Source organism: Elephas maximus, chromosome 3 (assembly GCF_024166365.1).
Source record: "Elephas maximus indicus isolate mEleMax1 chromosome 3, mEleMax1 primary haplotype, whole genome shotgun sequence".
Taxonomy (NCBI): domain Eukaryota; kingdom Metazoa; phylum Chordata; class Mammalia; order Proboscidea; family Elephantidae; genus Elephas; species Elephas maximus.
In genome coordinates, this window is record NC_064821.1 from 154,712,053 (window position 1) to 154,725,438 (window position 13,386).

The 13,386-nt window shown below is 46.4% G+C and overlaps 2 non-coding genes across 2 annotated transcripts; one reads left to right on the forward strand and one right to left on the reverse strand.

The window, feature by feature from the left end:
- Positions 1-429: 429 nt before the first annotated feature.
- Positions 430-502, reverse strand: TRNAV-CAC (transfer RNA valine (anticodon CAC)). The gene has a single exon. It is a non-coding gene; the product is annotated as a tRNA-Val (tRNA).
- Positions 503-5,017: 4,515 nt separating this feature from the next.
- On the forward strand, positions 5,018-5,089 carry TRNAE-UUC (transfer RNA glutamic acid (anticodon UUC)). Its single transcript has one exon. It is a non-coding gene; the product is annotated as a tRNA-Glu (tRNA).
- The last annotated feature ends 8,297 nt before the right edge of the window (positions 5,090-13,386 follow it).

Sequence of the window (13,386 nt, forward strand, 5' to 3'; positions counted from 1 at the left end):
CAAGAAATGTATCAAAGACGTTGTGCCATTTCAAGTTCATTTACTGTAGGCCTCCTCTGGGTGCACGTATTTAGTGAAGTGGTTCAAGTGAACAATGTAGAATTGCCGACAGCTGCTCAAACTAATACAGTGGCTCCAGAATTTCTACCTAGTGCACCTGTATCAATCAGTAAACCTGGCCGTATCCATTACTACATTCCTTCCGCCCTGCTTCTACTCCCTTAGGATCCATTTCCATAGACGAACCCTAGGATTTAGGTTCATGTAAAGTGACAAAAACCTTGCAGTACTTCTGGCGGTATTGCACCTTCCTACCGGTCATCACAGTTTGTGCATTTCCCTCTGGGACTTTCCGGGACTCGTGTCTGATTCTAGATCTAAAGCAATGGGGAAAAGTAGCAATGGGCTCTGAGGAGTAAAACAAGCAACTGTTTCCGCCCGGTTTCGAACCGGGGACCTTTCTCGTGTGAGGCGAACGTGATAACCACTACACTACGGAAACCCTGAGGTGCACATAATCTAAGGAACATCCATGAAAACTCTATGGTGGCCTTCTTGACCTTTTGTGACTTTCAATGTACCAAATTCAATCCCATTTCGAAATTGGACTGGCAGCAGCAAAGTCCTGGAAAGGGCCTCAGTAAGCACCAAGCGAACCAAGGCTCACTGCATTTGCCTTGACTGGTCATTTCTCTCAAGACTTAGCTTTAACGCCTTTCTTATCTCTTTCTCTTGTTCCTGCCACTTCAGTTTGCTTTTGATGTGAGATGTCAAATCCAGCGTGTGGGGCCCCATGGTCCTTGTTTCCAGGGTAGGCGAGGGACCCTAAGCCAGGGCATATCGGGAGTCTCAGTCTCCTTTGCCTGAAGGGTTCCCTCGGTGCTTCCTGAGGCCGTTTTCTTCTTCAGTGTCAGCCTGTGGAGAAGGTTCAGGTGATAGAAGAGAACAAAGAGAACCTTTACAACTCTCTGGAACTAAAACTAACATAAAGCATGTCTAGTTTGGTGCCCCGCCTCCCAAGAACCAGATGAGAATTGTGTCCTGGTCTCCCATCTGACTTAACGCAGAGAAATGAGGTCTGGCTTAGGTGCTCCGTAATGAAGTCCTCCTGTTATTTTTTTTTTTTTCTCCTTAAAGGCTATTGGCAAACGCTTAACCCTTCAGGAAAAGAAACCTGTTTTAGCCCGCCTTCTAAACAGGGACCCTTCCCGCCTGAGCCGAACGTGAGAACCACTACCCTACGGAAACCACGTGACTGAGCTAGCCTAAGAATTTGTCCAGGAAAATCGTAAGCCCTGCAGTCTCCAAGTACTTTGGCTTGCAACATCCGAAATTCAACTACATTTGAAATTCCACTGCCAGCAGCTGGAAAAAGCCCTCGGGGAAAACACCAACAATCCCTTCAGGCAAAGGAGCCTGTGGCTTCCCTTAGACCTTAAAGTAGTTTTCTGCACCTATCCCGGAATTTTTTTTTTTTTTTTATCCCGGAAGCTAGGACTTCGGGAGGGGGAGTGGGGTGGGGTGCTCCACCGAGGTTCAGGAGCCCAAAGTTCGCTAGAGCTCCCATTTCCAGAACTAAGCTCCTCTCGGGCTCTCCAGCTCCCCACAGCCCAGGAGCTGTGAAGGCTCTCACCCTGGGGCTTCGGACCAGCGCCTCCGTGGCCCCTTTAAGGGCGCTGGTGTTCCAGACAAATGATCCGTGTTTCCATGAAAAGATGTTCAATGTCGTTACTCCTTATTCATCCCCCCACTTGGTGTTAGTTGCCATGGAGTTGATTAGGACTCATGACCATCTCATGAGTGCAGTGCAGAACTAACTGCTCCATAGGGTTCTGAAGGCTGTGACTTGGTGGTGCACTGGCTAAAGCGCTCGGCTGCTAACCGAAAGGTCAGCAGTTTGAATCCACCAGCCCCTCTGTGGGAGAGAGATGTGGCGGCCTGCTTCTGTAAAGATCACAGCCTCGGAAAGCCTATGGGGCAGCTCTACTCTGTCCTGCAGGGTCGCTATGAGTCAGAATTGACTAGATGGCAACGGCTTGGAGTTTTGGATCTTTCAGGAGCAGATCGCCAGACTTGCCTTCCGAGGCGCCTCTGCGTGGGTTCCAACCACAAACCTTTCAGTTAGTAGTCGAGTGCTCAACCTTTTGGCATAAACCAGAAAACAAGCATTGCTGAGGATGTGGAAAATTGGCACCCTCACCCATTGCTGGTGGGATTGTAAAATGGTACAGCCTCTGTGGAAATTCGTTTGATGGTTCCTCAAAACAGTTAACCATAGAATTCCCAAATGACCCAACACCTCCATTACTAGGTATATACCCCCAAAGAATTGAAAGCAGAAAGGCAAACAGATCTTTGTACACCAATGCTCATTGCAGCGTTATTCACAAGAGCCAAAAGGTGTAAACAACCCAAGTGTCCATCAACAGAGGAGTGGATAAACAGAATGTGGTATATCCATACAGTGGAATATTATTCAGCCATAAAGAGAAAGGAGATCCTGATCCATGTTAAGACATGGATGAACCTAGAAAAATTATGCTGAATGAAATAAGCCAGACCCAAAAGGACAAATATTATATGATCCCACCTACTTGGAATCTCTAGAACAGCAAATGCAGAGAGGCCAAAGTTTACTAATGGTTACCAGGGGCAGGTGGGAGGGAAAAGGCAGGAATGACGGCTTAAGGGGCACTGGATTTCTGTTAAGGGTGATGAAAAACTTTGGAAACGGATCGTGGTGATGGTTCCACAACATGGTGAACCTAAGCACTCTCATTGAAGGTTGAAATGGCAAGTGTTTTGTTTCCTATTTTATCACACACACTCAAAATGATCCAGACTTCCCGTCCACCCAGGAACAGTAGAACCCTCCCTGCAGGCCCTGCCGCGTACTCTCCCTGGGGCCTGACCTGCGCTCTCTCCTCTCAAGCCCTTTTGCCTCAGCACCTCTCCACTGCGCGGCTGGATTTCAGTCCACTACTTTAATCACGCCTTCATGTTTTAGCCGTGCCTTATTTTTTAGCAAAGGCTAAAACATGTGTCTTAGGACATTTGGCTCTTTGAAAATATCGAACAACCAACACATACCAAGCCAGCCTTGAAGGCCTGCACTGGATTCCTTTGGACACCGGACCAAGAAGCCGAGTATAAACCGCAGGACCCAGGGGAAGTTCATGCAGAATTCACAATTGCTTGATTTCTTCCTCCTCGCTCTTGGAGATTCTTTTTCAAGGGAAGTTTTATTTCAATACTGGAAACTCATCTCCGTTTGCCTTTTTTTATTTTTCTGCTCAACAGATCATGGAGTGCGAAAGTTAACGGAGGCGGTTTGCGCAGGTTTTTCACCTTCGCCTCAGGGCAACCGCCAATAGGCAAAGAGTTTCTGTAGCTCATAGGCTTTAATGTTATTCTCCATAGGATTTCCTTTAGAAATCAAGTTAAAAAAAAAAAAAGTTTGGGGGCAAGAATGTGCCCTTTTCTCCTGCAGTTGCTGCTCTACGTGCTGCGGTTACAGCGCTGCCGTCACACCGGAAGTTCAAGTGCTCCCCAGGCCTGGGGAGAGCACAGATTACTTGCTGGACTTTGTTTTTTGGCTCGAAGTAGAGATGGGGACACGCTCTTCAGCGACCTAGGGCCCTGTTCCAGACGAGGCTGCCTTCCCGGTAGCTTTAGATCAGGAAATTTCATAACGTGCGTTTCCCCTTCCCTTCTGGATCAATCTCCCGCCTCCCCGCCCACCCAGAGGAGAGGGTTCACCGCCTTTCTGTCGGGTCACGACCCTTTGAGATCCCCCCTGAATTGGACAAAGAGGGCGGTTGTCCTTCCCTTACACAGTGGGGAGAGAAGAGAAGGCTACTGGAGAACCACAAACTCACCGCGTGCGCCCCCGCGTATCGCACATCTGGGCGCGCGCACTTCAAGACTGGGAAAAAAAGCGCCTTCGGATGCTTCTCTGCAGGAGGAACCCGAAGGGCGTTGGTTTCTTAACCTGCAGGGAGGAGAGGAGAGGAGGGGTCCCAGGCATGTCCGCAACTCTTCAAGACAGGCCAGAAACAGGCTGATTTTGAGGGACAGAGCCAAAGAAAAGGGGCAAATGCAGCCGAATTCCACGCCCGGAAATTAAGGGTCTCGAACCCTAAGGTCTGAGCGAGCCGAGGGCTACGCCTTAAATTGACCTCCCGCCTTTATCAGGAAAGTCGTCGGTGCAGATTCAGAGCTCAGGAAAGGGAGGAACTGCGTAGACCAACGTCCACATTTGACGGACAAAAACCAAAAGATCCGTTGCGGTCGAGTCTATTACGACTCAAAGTGAGCACAGTAGAACAGCCCCATAGGGTTTCCACGGAGCGGCTGGTGGATTCGAGCTACCGACTCTTCACCATTGTACTACCAAGGAGAACACGTAAATCCCTGAGTAATTAGATATGTGGTCTGAGGAAAAGACCGTTGCCAAGGAGAACTCGCAGTTTTTTGCCTGAGCACAGGGAAGGATGGAGTGGCCATCAACAAAGACCGGGAAATGGCAGGGGCAGAGGACTTTAGGGGGGAAAATCCGGAGTTCAACTCGGGGTCCCGGGGCGCTGGTTCCAAGAGTTATTCATCCAGGCTGCCTCCGTTTCTGCATCCGTCTGAGCCCTTTTTGATATTGGAGTTTTCGGGGGCTCGTGCTCCGTCCCCTTCCCACCTTGGGCGCCTCCTCCCTGCAGACTTGTCCCTTGCGCTGGACCCGGCCACCGTCTTTCCACACGCTGCCGCGCGCAAAGGCGCATCTCTAGGTTAGATCTGAGGTGCGGCAGGGCAGAGCCGCCTCGCTCCGAAACTTGGGAAGACCTGACAGCGCTCGGCGTGTGGCAGGCTGTCTCGCGTTTTGGAGAAGGCGAGGAGGAAAGGGCCTTGGGGGAAGATCGCTAAAGGAGAGGGCAGCATGCAGGAAGGTAGGCGCGTCCAGGCTTCCCCGAGTTGGGTGCAAAGAGATGTACGGTCTGGAGGCCAGAGATAAGAGGCCTCTGGGAGTTCCCTGGTGGTCTAGTGGCTAGGATTCGGCGCTTTCACCGCTGCGGCCCGGGTTCGATTCCCGGTCAGGGAAAGCTGTTTTGCGACATCTCCCCTCCGCAGGAATCTTCTTTACCCTTGTTTGATGCAGAAGAGTCCCCAGCATGGCCCAGGCTTGGAGAGGTGAGAGGCGATGAGCAGCTCTTCAGCGGCTTGGAGCCCCCAACAGCTGTATTCTGCTCTGAACCAGGAGGAACCGTCAGCGCTCCTGTGGTCCTCATCTTTCAGAATGTTCATCTCAAGAGAACAAAGTAAAACCTGCCACAAGAGCTCCCAATCTTCCTTTTCAAAACAATTATAAACATAAAAAAGTTGAAAGAGTAGTGACTTTATCTATTCTTCATGTCCATTTACCAATGAACATTTTCACATTTGCCTTTTCCATCTCTCCATATATATGTATTTGCTACCCAATTTCAGAGTAACTTGCTGATATCTCAAGATCCTTTGGTTACTCCTTTCTTTTGGCAATATCCCTCTAAACCAGCCTCTTAGGGACTTTTCCTCTTTGTCCTCTCAATCAGGCCCCCCTTGCCCCTTCAGCATAAACTCTCAGGTGTGACCTGGAGCCCCTCCAGAAATTACAAAGACTCTAGTCACTGGGAAAATCTCAGGTGTTTAGAGACTACCTCTCAGAAACCAGGGGAAAAGTCCAAATCCTTTGAGTAAAAATTAATTGTATACTCCACAGACATGGTCTTTCGCCCCTACTTTTATCCCCTGGAAAGGTCCAGAAGACACTACCTTCAACAAGGCTGTGAGAAATAGATCCTACAGAACTATTTTCACATCCTCAAAGAACTCTGTGGTGGCTATTTTATGAAAGACAGTGGGAACTGCTACCATGGAACTGGGATCATTGAAATGAAGGGGGATGAGGGGAAGACGGGATTGGAAGGGTCAAGTCACAACAGTTAAGCCTAAAAGACAAGGTGACCTTACTTCCTACATTGAATACACAGCTGAAGCAGTAATCAGAATGGTCTGTCCATCAGACCTCTTTGGCATGAACTCCTCAGTCAGTGTCTCTAGAAATGCAGTACATGGACAACTTACTTGATTTGTATAAGCAGAAACACTCTAGGTCTGGTGAACATAGTCTGACTTGAATCACAGCAATAGACAGTCGCAGACCCTCAACAAATTCACAAGCACAGAGCTCTTCGAATGAAAAAGAGGTAGATCCCCTCAAGGAAGAACCTGTTATACAGTCAGAAAGAAATTGTCTCAGGCCTTTAGCCAAATGGTATTCTCCCACCAAAGTTACCTGAGTAAAATGTCCTCTTATTAAATATCATTTAATACCAGAATATTTGGAATTTACACCATAATAGTATAAACACTTAAACACTTAGATGTGTTATTAGCTCATTTTCATAATCAAAAAATATTTCAGAAGGATTGTCATCAGGGTAGATCATCAGTGAAACCAGAATGAGGCAAATTTAGAATGTGAACATCTATTTGACTTCGACTGTCATGAGATTTACCTTTCCTAGGAAGCGAAGGTAGAGTAGATGAATGTATATTTAAACAGGACTTAACACTTTCAGAGGAGTGGATAAAATTATTTGTAGGCTGTTTTAGCTACCGGTTGGGAAAATTATTAAGGTAATCACTGGGCTTGTAACGTGTGGTGGTTAACGTTGTGTGTCAGCTTGGCTGGGCCATGATTCTCACTGGTTTGTCAGTTATATAGTGATGTAGTCATCCTGCATGATGTGATCTGATATGATCAGCCAATCAGTTGTAAGGGGATTTTCCTCGGGGGTGTGGCCTACATCCAATATATGTATAGAAGTTTTGGCAAAGTTTACTGGATTGCTCTGGATCCTGCATCCAACTGGTTATCATGTGACCTCCAGTTCTTTGGACTTTAGCCAGCAGCCTGCTTCCTTTTCTGCCGAACTTGGGTTCCTCTGCCCCTGCAGGTACGCGAGACGGGAGAAGGGAGAAGTCTTCAACCTGATGTCTGACCCTTGGACTTGGGACTTGCTAGCTCTACAAGCATGTGAGCAATTTACTTGACATAAAGCTCTCTCTCTCTGTATATACATATACGTAGTTATATGTACATACATACATAACACACACGAACACACACACACATTCGTACATACGCTCCACTAGTTTTGCTTCTCTTGAGAACCTGGCCCAAGACTCTTGTTACTGAGAGTGATTCCAGAGAAACAGAATCATAAGGATGAGTTTTGTCAATTGGTTCTCAAGTTTGACTAGTCCTAAAAGTGCTGACGACTCTACCTCCAGTGTAAAAAGGGTGCTGCTAATCCATGGCAATTTTAATATGCCAAATATTATCAGAAACACATCAAGTATTGGTGAGAAGCGAGTCTTTGGGTGATCACATGTTTGGAAATTTTCCACAATTTTGTCAGGAAAGAAGGAAGCTGGTTGGTTGGTCCTACCTTCATTAGACAAAGTGGTGAGAGAGATGAGCTCAGGGCTTCAGAGTCACAGTACAAGCGCCTTGTAAAATACCTCAAAGTTGCAACTTGTACCCTAAAAGAAAGCCTTATTTCTTGTTGTAACAGAGCTGATATTGGTGAAAATCTAACAAAGAGTCTTACTGTAACAGTGTCTGAATAACAATGTAATTGACTTCCCAACCTCGAATGGTATCTGAAGTTAAAGCGAGGCCATTGATTGAGGAGAAATGAGACCCCAAAACTTGGAATGGGAACATATAGGCAGATAATCAGAGAGCTGCGGACACCAAGGCTCTAAATTCTGCTGAATCATTGCTGCCAGGAGAATCAGCACTCTTACTCCCATCTGAAGAGATTACTCCATCTTCTTCTGCTAAGCCACCAAAACAAATAAAACAAACAAACAAAAAATATTTCCGGCTAATAGGGTGATTCCGACTCATAGTGACCCCATACAACAGAATAGAACTACCCCACAGGGTTTTCAAGGAGCTTCTGACAGATTTGAACTACTGGCCTTTTGGTTAGCAGCCAACTCTTAACCACTGTGGCCCCGGGGTTTTGGCGAAGCCACTGCCCTCCAGTAAAACAGTTATACCTTCCACCCCCGTTTGATGAGAATAACCCAACTGTGTCTGAAGAGTCTTCGAGATATCACCTGAGGAGGCAGCTGGTCTTTGCCTGAGGCATCAGCTTAGGTAGATGTCTCTCAAGACATTTCTGAATATTCCCGTGACTCACCCCCACTACCTATTTTTGTTCTAGGTCTATAACTAGACTGAAGTCCCAAATCGTGAAGTACAAAGTGTGAACAAGGAGGAGGCACGCCACACTCCAAAGGAACTGCTTGACTTTCCTAATATGTACAAACAGAAACCTGGGGAATATGTGTGAGAATGGCTATTAAGGATGTGGGATAGTGGTGCAAGGAACATAAACATGGATCAGTGTGAGTTTACTGATATGGGCCCACTAAGCACAGATTCTTCATTCAGTGTTTCTGCTCAAGAGGTTAGGAAAAGATCTAATAGTTTATTTGGTTGGGTTGATGAAGTACAGATTACATGGTGGCCTAGAGTAAATCAAGTTGAAGTACAAGACCTGCCCTGGTATACTGTAGAAGAAGGTATTCAAAGACTTAGGGAAATCAGGTTAGACCCACATGCCCACACATGGAGTGCCAGAGGACACACCATTTACCGCAACAGTGAGAAACAAATTTGCGAAGGGAGTCACGGCATCCTTGAAGACTGCTGTGATTGCTCCTTTACGTGAGTAAGTTTCGACAGTGAGAACTGCCCTAACTGAATTAAAACACCTAACTACAATGGGGCTGATTGGCCCAGTGGTGTTAGGGGCCAAGTGTCAGCATTCGATTGATAAAGAGAAGGTGGGAGTGGTTAGCGGTTACCACAATGGACAGCAGAGTCAAAGCAGTAATCAGAATAGTCTGACTTGTATGGAATTATGGTGTTGACTAATGAGTCAAGCGTCCTCGGGGTGAAATAGACAAGAAACCTGCTAAATGTTTACTTGATCTCTACAAGCAGAAGAATTCCAGGCCAAGTGAATGGTAATCTATCTCGAATCACCAGAATAGAGAGTTGCAGCCTCTCAATCAATTCCCAGCCTAGAGCTAGTTTACTGACCCACAACCCCTTGAATGAAGGGGAAGCCAGGTCCCCTTGAGGAAAGACCCCCTACACGGCCAAAAATTTATGCTGTGAAATTTCTCCCAGCCTCCCCCAAAGTGATCTACAGGCTTTTATGAGAGGGACTGTTCATTGGGGAAAGGAAACAATCAGAATTTTCTGGCATTACTGGATACTGGGTCTAAACACACACTAATTCCAGGAGACCCAAAACATCACTGAGGCCCACCAGTCAGAGTAGGGGCATATGAAGGTAAGATTCTTATTGCACTCTTAGCTCAGATTGGTCTCACAGTGGGTCTCGTGTGTCCCCAAACCCATCCTGTAGTGATTTCCCCAGTTCCAAAATATATAATCAGAATAGATTTACTCAGCAACTCCTGGAACCTCCACACTGGATACGTGACAAGAGGAATAGGGGCTCTCAGGGTACGAAAAGCCAAGATGAAGCCATTACAACTGCCTCTATCTAGCAAAATAGTAAACCAGAAGCAATACTGCATTCTTGGAGGAACTGCAGAGAGTACTGCCACCATCAAGGGCTTCAAGAATGCAGGGGTAGTGATTCCCACCACAGCCCCATTCTACTCTCCTATTGGGCCTGTGCAGAAAACAGACGCATCTTGCTGAATGGCAGCGGATTACCGTAAACTTAACCTGGTGGTGACTCTAGTTGTAGCTGCCATTCCAGATGTGGTTTCATTGCTTGAGCAAATTAGTATATCTCCTGGTTCCTGGTATCCAGCTATTGGTCTGACCAATGTTGTTTTCCTATTTTCAGTTCTGAAGAAACATCAGAAACAGCTTTTCCTCAGCTGGAAAGGCAAGCAATACACCTCCACTGTCCTGCCTCAGTGATATATCAGCTCTCCAGCCCTATGTCTTAATTTAGACCTCAGGGACATTGATTGCATTTCCATTCCTCAGGCCATCATACTGGACCATTGCATTAATGACTCTATGCTGATTGGACATAGTAAGGACGAAGTGCCAAAGACTCTGGACTTATTGGTAGAACACTTGCGTGCAAGGAGTTCGGAAATAAATCCCACAAAAATTCAGGCTCCTTCCACCTCAGTGAAATTTCTAGGAGTTCAGTGGTGTGGGGCAGTGGTGTGGCCCATGCAGGAAGAACTGTCCTTGCCAGTAGTCCCTGGTATCTCCTGGCGTTCATTGGTCTGTGAGAGACTCTCACATGTTGTCTACCTCCCAAGCCTGACCCTCTCTACATGTCTCTTCTCTTTTATGAAACAACACTCAGAAAGGTTTAGGACTAGGACCCACCCTTCTCTGGTATTACTTAACTGATGCTCTCCCCAAAGAGCAGGAGAAAGATGTGGCAGTTGGCTTCTACTCTGTCCTATAGGGCCGCTGTGAGTCAAAATTAAGTCCACCCACAGTGGATTTATCTTCAATGAAAAACTCTATCACTCCCAAAAAGGCCACATTCACAGGTACAGGAGTTAGCAGTGTGATCTTTCCCTTTGGGGGACACAATTCAATCCCTAACACTAGAGGGAGAGAGAATTCCATGGCTCATGCTCTTTTTTTTTTTTCTAATTAATTTTTATTGTGCTTTAAGTGAAAGTTTACAAATCAAGTCAGTCCCTCACATAAAAACCTATATACATCTTGCTACATATTCCCAATTACTCTCCCCACTATGAGACAGCCCGCTCCCTCCTTCCACCCTCTCTTCATGACCATTTTTGATGATCTTCTTAATGTTGGTAAAAAAAAATTCCTGTGTTTTCATAGCCAGAAGATCCTGAAAGAACTTCTAGTTGACAAGAAGGCATTTCTTCCCCGGCTGTGAGTGCCCCTATCGGTTTTATCTGATTTTTCATCGCCTATATTGGTGCCAAGAGTTTTATCTTTGATATCACTAATTCTGACCTCCGTTTCCTCAATTCTGCTCCTCTGATTTTCTTTGAGTTGTCTAATTCCAGAATTTTATTGTTAATGTTCTGACTTTCTGATTGCTGTCTCTCTATGGATTCTTGCAGCCTGTTAAATTTCTCATTATGCTCTTCAATAACCTTCTTATTTTCCTCGAGTGCGTCATCTGTGTGATCCTTCTTTTGTTCTGCATTTTGCCTGCTCTCCTCCCTGATCTCTTGAAGAGTTCTGTATATTAACTTTTTGTATTCTACCTCTGGTAATTCCAGGAATATATCTTTGTCTAGAAGATTCCTTGATTCTTTGTTTTGGGAGCTTGTTGAAGCGAACATGTTCTCCTTCTTTATGTGATTTGATTTGGACTATTGTTTCTGAGTCATCTATAAGTTATTGTCTTAATTTATTTTATGCTAGCTTACCGTGTCTTATCTTCTTGCTTTGTTTTGTTTTCATATGCCCAAATAGGCTGCTCAAGTGAGCTAGCTTGATTCTTGGTGCCTTTGAAGCTCTAACGTCCTGTCACCAGATGGCTAGAGCTGTTGCAGGGTATATAAGCCTAGGAGTCCATTCACTTTTTTTCTTGTATGGATTCAGCTGAGGTGTCCAAGTAGTTGATGCAGGCTCTCACCTACAGTCTTAGAGGAGCAAGGGTGATCGGTGTAGGTGCAGATATCTGGTTGCAGCAGGGGGTCACACTCTGAGCAAGGCAGGGGCTGGCAACTGTCCCCCGAGTGTCTGTGAGGAAAGGGAGTCCCTGTGCCCTAGAGCTCACAGTTCGGTGGGTTCTGTAGCTGGACAATGGGGACCCAGTCCTTTTGGCTGTGAGGATTAGCACGCAGCACTTATCCTTGGGCCCCTATTGTGGGTGGCTAGGTGCTGTGGGTGAGCCACCAATCCTTGGGCCCCTGATATGGATAGGTGAGGACCCTGCTTAATAGGCAGAGCGGTGTCAAATGTCAAAATTCAGCCTCTCTGCCCCACAGCTGAAACAGTTGAAGTCAGACCTCAGGCACGAGCACTGTTGCACTATGTCAACAAGGGCCTAAGCTGCTGAAATGGGCCCACACAGGTCCACCCAGTGGGAAAGGCATTCAAAGTCCATAGACTGCTTGTGCCTGGATAGGAGCTGCTTCCGCCCTGAGTTCCCAGGTTAGGGGAACTGGCAGTTTATTTTTCCTCCATTTGTTAATTTATTCCTTCTCCAAGGCCAGGAGAATGGCTCATGGTGCACAGCAGGACCTATCTCAGGCCCAGGGAAATTGGCCACCACTGAAGCCAGCTCAAGGGCTGGGGTAGTGGTGGGAAGGACCAAATAAATGGGAGAGGCTTCTTTCAAAAGGGGTGCTTTTTTTTTTTTTTTTAGTTTTCATGGTGTTTTCAGTAAAAGTTTACCAATTCAAGTCAGTCTCTCATAGAAAAATTTATAGACACCTTGCTATATCCTCCTAGTTGCTCTCCCTGTAATGACACAGCACACTCCTTCTTTTCACTATTTTCGTGTCCATTCGGCCAGGTTCTGACCCCCTCTGCCCTCTCAACTCCCATCCAGACAGGAGCTGCCCACATAGGCTCATGTGTCTACTTGATCCAAGAAGCTCACTCCTCACCAGTATCTTCTTCTATTCTATAATCCAATCCAATCCCTGTCTGAAGAGTTGGCTTTGGGAATGGTTCCTGTCTTGGGCTAACAGAAGGTCTGGAGACCATGACCCCCGGGGTCCCTCTAGTCTCAGTCAGACCATTAAGTCTGGCCTTTTTACACGAGTTAGAAGTCTAAATGCCACTGCTCTCCCGCCCCTTCAGGGGTTCTCTGCTCTGTTCCCTGTCAGGGCAGTCATGGGTTATAACCAGGTACCGTCTAGTTCTTCTGGTATTAGGCTGATGTAGTCTCCGGTTTATGTGGCCCTTTCTGTTTGTGGGGCTCATAATTACTTTGTGTGTTTGGTGTTCTTCATTCTCCTCTGTTCTAGGTTGGTTGAGACCAACTGAAGCATCTTTGATGGCCCTGTGCTAGCATTTAAGACCCCAGATGCCACTCTCCAAAGTGAGATGCAGAATGTTTTCTGAATAGATTTTATTATGCCAATTGACCCAGATGTCCTCTGAAGCCATGGTCCCCAAACCCCCTCCCCTGCTACTCTGGCCTTGGAAGCATTCACTTTATTCAGGAAACTTCTTTGCTTTTGGTTTAATCTTGTTGTGCTGACCTCTCCTGTATTGAGTAGCATCTTTTCTTTCGCCGAAAGCAGTTTTTGTCTACTATCTAATTAGTGAATACCTCTCTCCCTCCACACTCTCGTAAGCATCAAATAATATCCTCTTCTGTATTTAAG